General features: G+C 45.6%; 1 non-coding gene across 1 annotated transcript; it reads right to left on the reverse strand.

The window, feature by feature from the left end:
• Positions 1-5,631: 5,631 nt before the first annotated feature.
• On the reverse strand, positions 5,632-5,714 carry trnal-uag (transfer RNA leucine (anticodon UAG)). Its single transcript has one exon. It is a non-coding gene; the product is annotated as a tRNA-Leu (tRNA).
• Positions 5,715-10,210: the final 4,496 nt, after the last annotated feature.

Consider the following 10,210-nt stretch of genomic DNA (forward strand, 5'->3'; position numbering starts at 1 on the left):
AGCACAGGCACGATGGTCCGAATGATCTCCTTCTGTGTTGCAACATATTAAGTGTTGCTGGACGGAGAAGCAACACGTTCCAAATCAGAACAGAGACAGGAGACTAAGCCAGTTCCCCATTGTTTTTAATGAGATAGCAGCGGGTTCCGTAGTGTAGCGGTTATCGCGTTTGCTTTACACGTTAAAGGTTCCCGAGCGTAAACATCATGTTGAAACTTGCTCTCCATAAACATCCAGAAAGGAGTTTTTTCTCCTGCCAAAAAGGGCGACAGTGGCTGCTCCCTTATTCTAGAAAAGCTGCATCTTTTACTTCACTAAACAGATAACTTTGAGTGAGAGAAAACTGATCCTCAGTGACGCTCATTTCAAGTTTTATTCCCTTTTACTCTAAAAGGGTTTTTTGGCCTTGGAAGGACCGCAGCTCAGATTTACCAGAATGTTAGCAGGGCTCGAAGGGTTAAATTATGAGCAGCGGTTACACACTTGTATTCCCTGGAATATCGAAGGCTTTTTAGGATTTTGAATGGTAGATAGACAAACCCTTTCCACTGGTGAGGTAGTCTATCACAATATCACAATCGCTATTTCACGTGTGAAAACGGCCCGACGCATCACTGAATGTCAGAGACGAGTCTCTTGGTGTCGCGTTCTGTACAGTGAATGTCATAACTTTTAAAAGGTGCAGAAAGTGTTCGGGGTTCACATACACAAACCTCGAATGGGAATGAGATTTTGTCAGAGGTTGCAGCCTTCCCAACTTCTCTTGCCCTTTGTGAGGCACCTGTTCAGGTTTAAATTTCCGAACTGGGTGAGATGGTGATCAGGGTACAGCAGACTCAGCAGTCCCGGGTGAGACAGAGAGAAATCTGCCCGGGAGCGGCCAAAATGTGTGCGGTGACACTGCACGGGAGGTCGAGGGGGGCGGGGGAGGGGGGAGTCAGAGCTGGGATTAGTCCCTGAAAGCAACATAAAAAGTTTGAAAGAGAATGTGTCCAACGTGGGGATCGACCCCACGACGCTAAAAGGAAGAGTCTCATGCTCTCCCGACTGAGCTAGTCTGGCTTGAAAAACGCAGCCACTCTTGTCTGTAAGCTCGCTCCTGGGTGTCCATGCACAGCAATCCCAACACAACGTCCATATCATTGGCTGTGTTCATCTGTGTGTGTGTGTCCAACTGCAGGTTGATTTTGAACGAATACGAGTGTTTGTCTTCTGTTTGTAACAATAAATAAAAGAGGGCATCAGACACTTCCGTCCCTGACGCTGGGGAACCAGTGAGACAGACTTGTTATTGTGAAAACGCAAGTAAAGCATTAATTGCGGAATTATACAGATTCTTATCAGCGCCAGAAGTAGCTTTACAATATATACACCCCAATAGATAAATGCAGAATACAGATTCATGTAAATATATTTGCAACGAACAGAGTCACTAAACCAGAAATATTATTTGGACCTAATACAAACGCTCCCAGATATGTTTTAGCGCTTCCTGTGCCTTCCCACGTGGTTAGGATTCAGCGCTTTCAGCGCTGCGGCATGCGTTCGATTCCCGGTCAGGGCGTTTGCTCTTCAAAAAACAATTGACAATTTTGTCGAATCATAGCAAATTTACGGCACAGAAGGAGGCCATTCGTCCCATCGCGTCCGCGCCGGCCGAAAATGAGCCACCCAGCCCAATCCCACTTTCCAGCACACGGTCTGCAGCCTTGCAGGTTCCACCACTTCAGGTGCATATCCAAGTATTTTTGAAATGTAATGAGGGATTCTGCCTCTCCCATCCCTTCAGGCAGTGAGTTCCAGAACCCCATCATCCTCTGGGTGAAAACAAATTCTCCTCGGCTCCCCTCTAATCTTTCCACCAATCACTTTAAATCTATGCCCCCTGGTTATTGACCTTCCTGCTAAGGTAAATAGGTCCTTCCCATCCACTCTATCTCGGCCCTTCATAATTTTGTACACCTCAATTAAATCACCCCTCAGCCTCCTCGATTCCATAGAAAACAACCCCAGCCTATCCAATCTTTCCTCACAGCCAAAATTCTCCAGCCCTGGCAACCTCCTCGTAAATCTCCTATGCAACCTCTCTCGTGCAATTACATCTTTTTTGACCAGTCTGCCAATTGGGACCTTGTCGAAAGCCTTGCTAAAATCCATCCAGACTACATCAAAGTACTCCAGGTGTGTACTCACCAAAGCTCTATTTAATTGCAGCAAGACTTCCTTACTCTTATACTCCAACCTCCTTGCAAAAAGGCCAACGTACCATTTTTCTCCCTAATTGCTTGCTGAACCTGCATGTTAACTTTCTGTGATTTGTTTACAAGTACACCCAACTCCCTCTGAATAACAACATTTATTGGACTCTCACCTTTTGAAAAATATTCTGCTTTTCTATTCTTGCTACCAAAGTGGACAATTTCACATTTTCCCACATTATACTCCAACTGCCACTTTCTTACCGAATCACTTAACCTGTCCACCTCCCTTTGCGTCCTCCTCACGGCTTCATTTCCCACCTACCTTTGTATCATCAGCAAACTTGGATACATGACACTCGGTCCCCTCATCTAAGTCATTAATATAGAATGTAAACAGCAATTGCAACATTTATTGTCCGCCCAGGATCGAAAGCAGGGCCGTTCGCGTGTAAAGCGAACTGGTAACCACGACACCACAAAAAACCGCTGGTGACTTATTCTGAACAGAGGGGAACTGACCAGCCATCTCTGTCTGTTCTGATTGGGACAGTTTTACTTCTCTTTAAACAACATCTCTCCTGTCCCACACTAAAATCATGGAATAGAATCATCGAACATGACAGCACAGAAGGAGGCCATTCGGCCGTGTTGCCCTGCCGACTCTTTGAAAGAGCTGTCCAATTTAGTCCAAAAAACCCAGCCTTTTCCCCGTAACCTTGCAAGTCAGTCCTCTTCAAGTACCTGTCCAATTGCCTTTTGAAAGTTCCAATGAAAGCTGCTTCCACCAGCCTTTCAGGGAGTGGCTACCAGATCGGAACAACGCTCTGTGTGAAAAAAAAATCTCCTCATTTCCCCTCTAGTCCTAAAAGCTCTCAATCCTTCTCCACGGATGACTTTTACAAACATTTCATTCATCAAAACCACACAAGTTACACAGGAAAAAGTCTTTATTTTCAAGTATTTAACGTTCCGAAGGAGCTCCCTAATTTCCCTCCCCTAACCTTATGAATCAGATCATTCTCGACCGGATCCTTTTCCACGTGAACCGGCCTCCCCTCCTCCGGAAGTAGCCATTCTGATTCTGTGACTGTGACCAGCTTTGTTCAGGCAGTTGCTTTGACAGGGACCTCACACCGCACCCTCCTCCCGTGTTTTCTTCCACATCCGCAGATTGGGGCCGGGCCTGGACTGATTTTTTTTTCTCTGTCTCACCCGGGGCCGCTGAGTCTCCGACTCAGATCACAAACCAGCTCTCCTGCACCCGATCATCAACTCACCCAGTTTGTTAATTGAAACCGGAGCAAGTGCCTCGTCAGAGGGCAAGAGATGGCGGGGAGGCAGCAACCTCTGACAAAATCTCAAGCTCATCAGAGAGATTTGTGAATCTGAACACCGAATAACCTTCTGCTCCTTTCAAAGTTTTAGACCATTTTACGCACTTTATTTCAGGAGTCTACTTCAAAGTGTTCAGTGGTTATGAGACCAGGAATCTGGTGCAACCGTTGTTGAATGTGAAAGGATTGCAGCCCAATTTACACGAGAGAAAGCTCGCGCCTGGAAGTTTGTGAGGAGCAAGTTCCAGCAAATTTTTTCTGACCCGGGATTAAACCGGGAATTTTTCACGTGTGAGGCCAACATGATAACCATTACATCACGAAAACATTGATTTATTCCAGCCCAGGACAGATGGACGTGTTAAGGGAGAAAGTGAACTGCTGACTCCCACTTCTGGGGGATGTCCCAAAGCGCTTCATAGAGGTGTAATCAAAAAGAAAGAATCATAGAATCACAGGAGGCCGTTCGGCCCATCGTGCCTGTGCCAACTCTTTACCAGCTCTTTAAACGAAATGGTGCAATTTTAAAGGGGATGCGGGAACAGAGAGACCTGGGGCTATACGTACACAAATCTTTGAAGGTGGCAGGACAAGTTGAATAGTTTGAGGAAAAAAAAGTGTTCGGAACCGTTGACTTTATTAATAGAGGCATAGAGTACAAAGGCAAGGAACTTATGCTAAACCTTTATAAATCACTGGTTAGGCCCCAGCTGGCCACCACACAATTCTGCCCACCACACTTTAGGAAGGATGTCAAGGCCTTGGAGAGGGTGCAGAGGTGATTTACTAGAATGGTGCCAGGGATGAGGGACTTCAGTGAGGTGGAGACACTGGAGAAGCTGGGGTTGTTCTCCTTTGAGCAGAGACGGTTGAGGGGAGATTTGACAGAGGTGTTTAAAATCATGAATGGTTTTGATAGAATAAATCAGGAGAAACTATTTCCAGTGCCAGAAAGGATGGTAACCAGAGGACACAGATTTAAGGTAATTGGCAACAGAGGTGAGATGAGGAGATTTTTTTTTTACGCAGCGAGTTGCCATGATCTGGAATGCGCTGCCTGAAAGGGTGGTGGAAACAGATTCAATAATAACATTCAAAGGGGAACTGGATAAATACTTGAAGGGGAAAATTTTGCAGGGCTATGGGGAAAGGGAAGGGGAGTAGGTCCAATTGGATAGCTCTTTCAAAGAGTTGGCACAGGCACGATGGGCCGAATGGCCTCCTTCTGTGATGTTTCCATGCTGTGATTCTATGTTATGGAGGATTTTCTGATGCAGTGGATATTCGGGGCAGAGGACCAAGTGGGGATTGAGCTCGACGGCAAGTGTATACAGTTCGTTCAAAGGACTGAAGCCGATGGTTTCATTCTTCCCGTCGTTTAGCAGCAGGAAATTAGTCGGCCATGCTGGCGACTTTTTTTTGTCTTCAATCATGGGATGTGGGTGTCAATGGCAAGATCAGCATTTATTGCCGATAACCTAATTGCTCTTGAGAAGGTGCTGGTGAGCCGCCTTCGTGAACTGCACCTTTCGTTGACTGTGTCATTGACATTTTCTGGATAGAGAGAAACTATTTCCGCTGGTTGGGGATTCTAGGACTTGGGGGCACAGTCTAAAAATTAGAGCCAGATCTTTCAGGAGTGAGATTAGAAAACACTTCGACACACAAAGGGTGGAAGAAATTTGGAACTTTTTTCCCCTAACGGCAATTGATGTTTGCTTAATTGCAATTTTTAAATCTGAGATCGATAGCTTTTTGCCAACCGAAGGTATTCAGGGATATGGGCCAAAGGCAGGTATGTGGAGTGAGATCACAGGTCAACTACGATCTTATCAAATGGCGGAGCGGACTCGAGGGGCTGAATGGCCTACTCCTGTTCCGATGGTACATTTCCCCGAGTGTCTGTTCTCTCCATAGTTGTTGCCTTGTGTTTAAAGCATATTTTCGTTTAAAGCTCGTTTTGGGGATGAGCCGGTGGGCGGCAAAACGTGCCGTGGATCGAGACCTTGTTGCTTTTTGCGGGAAGAGCAAATCAACTGGGCCGAAAAATCAACCGCAGCTCCAGCAACAAATAAAATAGGAGTCAAAATAACTGATGTCAGAAGTGGAATTCGAACCCACGCCTCCAAAAGAGACTGCGACCTAAACACAGCGCCTTCGACCGCTCGGCCATCCTGACTTACAAATGGCTACTTCACTCGCCACCCTTTCCACATTGAGACCCCCCCGGAGAAAGTTTCACTCACTCCAGTGCTTGGTAAGATAAATGCTGCTGGAAAGGCTCGGTGAGCGGGATGCCACCTCCCCGGGTTTTCCTGAGCCTATTGTACTTTATTCCTATTTAATCACGGGAATATCCGCAATCAGGAGCTAAAAATAATTAAAAGCTGAATCACAGAGAAAGTGAAATCCATATTACATCTGATAAATTAACCAACGGTGGTCTAGTGGTTAGGATTCGGCGCTTTCGCCGCCGCGGCCCGGGTTCGATTCCCGGTCAGGGAAGCAACTTTTGAACACTTGTATTCATCGCATGAACTGACTCAAAGTCTGTGGGAAGAAAAAAAAACAATCATTGTTTTCATCACCATTAATTAACCGATAACGTTATTTTGCAGAATGAAAGGCGACTGAGGGAAGTTGGAAAACTTTAATAATTTCTTTTGTGCGATGAACTTTTTATCCCTTCTCATTTTACACACTGTATTTTTAAGGGCTCGGTTTAAAATGTTCAGTGCTCGTGAGACCACGAATTTGTGTTAAATTTAACAGACCGGCTATTTCACAGAGAAAAAATAAATTTGCCCCAACATAATGTTTCTGCTCAGGATTGAACCTGGGACTTTCCACGTATAAAGCAAACGTGATAACTGCTACACTGCAGAAACCTCTGTTTGGGTTATCAGCCAGAAGTTCGAATGACTGCATTGATTCTCTTTCATAACTATTCAGTTGATCGAAGTTGCACAAGTCACAAAAGAAAAATGTTCATTTCAAAGTTATTAAACTCCCAAATGTGGCCTGCCTTGTTTGGACATGGGTTGACCCAGACGTCACAGCCTCAACAAAGCATATTGTGAACATTTCCATTGGGAACAGGAGGAGGCCATTCAGCCCCTTGAACCTGTTCCGCCCTTCAATTAGATCAGAGATGATCTGTAACTGAAATCCATTAACCTGCCTTTGCTCCGTGTCCCTCGATACCCTTACCCAACGAAACTCTATCGATCTTAGTCTTCAAAGCTTCAATTGACTCCCAGCATCCACAGCCTTTTGGGGGACAGCGTTCCAGACTTCTTCTGCCCTTTGTGTAAAAAAGTGCTTCCTGTTTTCGAACCTGAATGGCATGGTTCGAATTTTTTAAGGTTATGTCCACCTCGTTCTTGATTCCCCAGAGGAAATTGATTCTCTCTCTCTATTCTATCGAATCATTTGAACATGTTGAACACCTCGCTCAGACCGCCCTTCAATCTTCCATACTCGATGGAATACGAGCTCAGTCTATGCAGCCTGTCCTCATAATTTAACCTTTTTAGCCCCGGTAACATTCTGGTGAATCTGCTCTGCACCCCCTCCAAGGCCAATCTATCCTTCCTGAGGTGCAGTGTCCAAAACTGAACGCAGTTACTCCAGACGCAGTCTAACCAGAGCTTTATATAACTGGAACATAACTTCCACTTCTTTATATTCCAGCCCCCTCAGATAAAGGCTAACATTCCGTTAGCCTTTTAAATTATTTTTGGACCCGCCCGTTAGCTTTTACTGATTTATGTGAATGAACCGTTAATTCTCTCTGCTTCTCCACAGTTCCGAGCTTCTTACCATTTGGAAAATACCCTGACCATCGGTCCAAAGTGGATAACCCCACATTGAACTCCATCTGCCATAGTTTTGCCGACTCACTTAATCTATCAATGTCCCTTTGCAAATTTCCAATCGCATTCCACACTACTTACTGCACCACCTAACTTAGTGTCATCAGCAAACTTGGATATACGACTCCCTGTTCCTTCATCTAAGTCATTGATAAATATGGTGACAAGCTGAGACCCCAGTTACAGATCCCTGGGGGACACCACTAGTCGCATCCTGCCAATTGGAGTATGTACCCATTATCCCTACTCTCTGTCTCCTATCTCCTAACCAATTCTCTACCCATGTCAATACATTGCCTCAAGTTCCATACGCTTTCATTTTTGCCAACAGTCTCTTGTGTGGAACCTGATCAAATGCCTGTCGGTATTCCATATAAATAATATCATAGGAACATAGGAACAGGAGTAGGCCATTCAGCCCCTCGTTCCTGCTCCGCCATTTGATAAGATCATGGCTGATCTGTGATCTAACTCCATGCACCCGCCTTTGGCCCATATCCCTTAATACATTTGGTTGCCAAAAGCTATCTGTCTCAGATCTAAATTTAGCAATTGAGCTAGCATTAATTGACGTTTGCAGAAGGGAATTCAAAACTTCTACCACCCTTTGTGTGTAGAAATGTTTTCTAATCTTGCTCCTGGAAGGTCCGGCTCTAATTTTTAGACAAAATGGTGGCAAGTTCGCCGGACATCTTGGACAAAATGGCTGTAAGCACGGTGGCCATCTTGGACAAAATGGCGGCAAGTCCTTCGCGGCTGTTCGACAGGAACAGAAGGAGGCCATTAAGCTCTTCAAGCCTCTTATATGGGAACTGAAGGTCATTCAGCCTCTGAAGGATGTTACACAGGAAAAGGAGGAGGCCATTCAGCCCCTCAAGCCCGTTACATCGTTACTGGAGGCTGATCATCCCCTCAAGCCTGTTATATAGAATCAGGAAGAGGTCATTCAGCACTTCGAGCCTGTTATACAGCAACTTGAGGCCAATCAGCCCCTCCAGCCTGTCAAATCGCAAATTGAGGAGGCCATTCAGCCCCTCGAGCCTGTTATTTGGTACGGAAGGCCATTCAGCCGTTCGAGCCTGTTATACATGAACTAGACGCCAATCAACCCTTCAAGCCTGTCAGATAGCAACAGGAGGAGGCCATTCAGCCCCTCGAGCCCCTTACACCAGATCTGGTGACAAATCAGCCCCTCAAGCTTGTTACATAGGAACAGGAGGAGGCCACTCCGCCCCTCGAGCGTGTTATACGGGAACTGAAGGCCATTCAGCCCCTCGAGCCCATTACACCGGAACTGGAGGCCAGTAAGACCCTCAAGCCTGTTACATAGGAACAGGAGGAGGCCATTCAGCCCTTCGAGCCTTTTATACAGGAACTTGACGTCAATCAACCCTTCCAGCCTGTCAGATAGCAACAGGAGGAGGCCATTCAGCCCGGATCGCGTTACACCAGACCTGGAGGCCAATCAGCCCCTCAATCCTGTTACATAGGAATAGCAGCAGGCCCTTCAGCCCCTCGAGCGTGTTATACGGGAACTGAAGGCCATTCAGCAGCGCGAGCCTGTAACACTCTAATAGGATTCGGTAAATAAGCCCCTCGAGCTTGTTGCACTGGAACAGGAGGGGGCCATTCAGCCCTTCGAGACTGATATACAGGATCGGGACGCCATTCAGCCCCTCGCACATGTTACAAAGGAACAAGATGAGTCCATTCAGCCACACGAGCCTGTTACATAGGAACAGGAGGAGACAATTCAGCTCCTCAACTGTTCCGCCATTCAATTAGATCATGGCTGATCTGTATCTTAACTCCATCTACCCGCCTTGGTTCCAGAATCCTTCATACCCTTGCCGAACAAAAGTCTATCAAACTCCGTTTTGAAATTTCGTATTGAGCCCCAGCCTCAACAGACTTTTGTGGGAGAGAGTTCCAGATTTCCACGGCCCTTTTGTGAAGAAGTGCTTCCTGACATCACCCCTGGACGGCCTAGCTCTAATTTTAAGGTTATGCCCCTTTGTTCTAGACTCCCCCAACAGAGGAAATAGTTTCTCTCTATCTGCCCTATCAAATCCTTTCATCATCTGAAACACCTCAATGCAGTCACGTCTTAATCATCTATATTCAGGGGAATACAAGCCTTGTCCATTCAACCTGTCCTCATAATTTAAACCTATTCGCCCCGATATCATTCTGGTAAATCTGTGCTGCAGCCCTTCCAAGGCCAATGTATCCTCCCTGAGGTGCAGTGCCCAGAACTGAATGCAGTCCTCCAGATGGGCTCTAACCAGAGTTCTGTACAGCTGGAACATAACTTCCACCTCTTTATATTCCAGCCCTCGAGAAATAAAGACCGACATTCCATTAGCCTTTTTAATTATTTTTGTAACTGTCCACTAGCTTTTAATGATTTCTGTACTTGGACCCCTAAATCTCTCTGCTCCTCCACAGTTCCGAGCTCCTCACCATTTAGAAATCTCTCTGATCTATCTTTCTTAGATCCGAAGTGGATGACCTCGCATTTCCCCACATTGAACTCCATTTGCCACAGTTTTGCCCACTCACATAATCTCTTAATGTCCTGGGAATGCTTGGTGCTTTTGTTTGGTTGGAGAATGCTTCATATCAGATCGTTATTTTAAAAAGATTACATTGATTTTTATTTTGTACAGTTTGAACAAGTTCATTATTCCCCGATCAGTAAAATGTCGGTGGTTTTCATATACTGGTGACAGTTCAGAGATAGTTGCCTTTTTGCCTAATTTAATGAAGTCAAATTTTTCTTATTTAAAATCAGTTGTAT

Source organism: Heptranchias perlo, unplaced genomic scaffold, assembly GCF_035084215.1.
Source record: "Heptranchias perlo isolate sHepPer1 unplaced genomic scaffold, sHepPer1.hap1 HAP1_SCAFFOLD_59, whole genome shotgun sequence".
In the NCBI taxonomy this organism is placed as follows: domain Eukaryota; kingdom Metazoa; phylum Chordata; class Chondrichthyes; order Hexanchiformes; family Hexanchidae; genus Heptranchias; species Heptranchias perlo.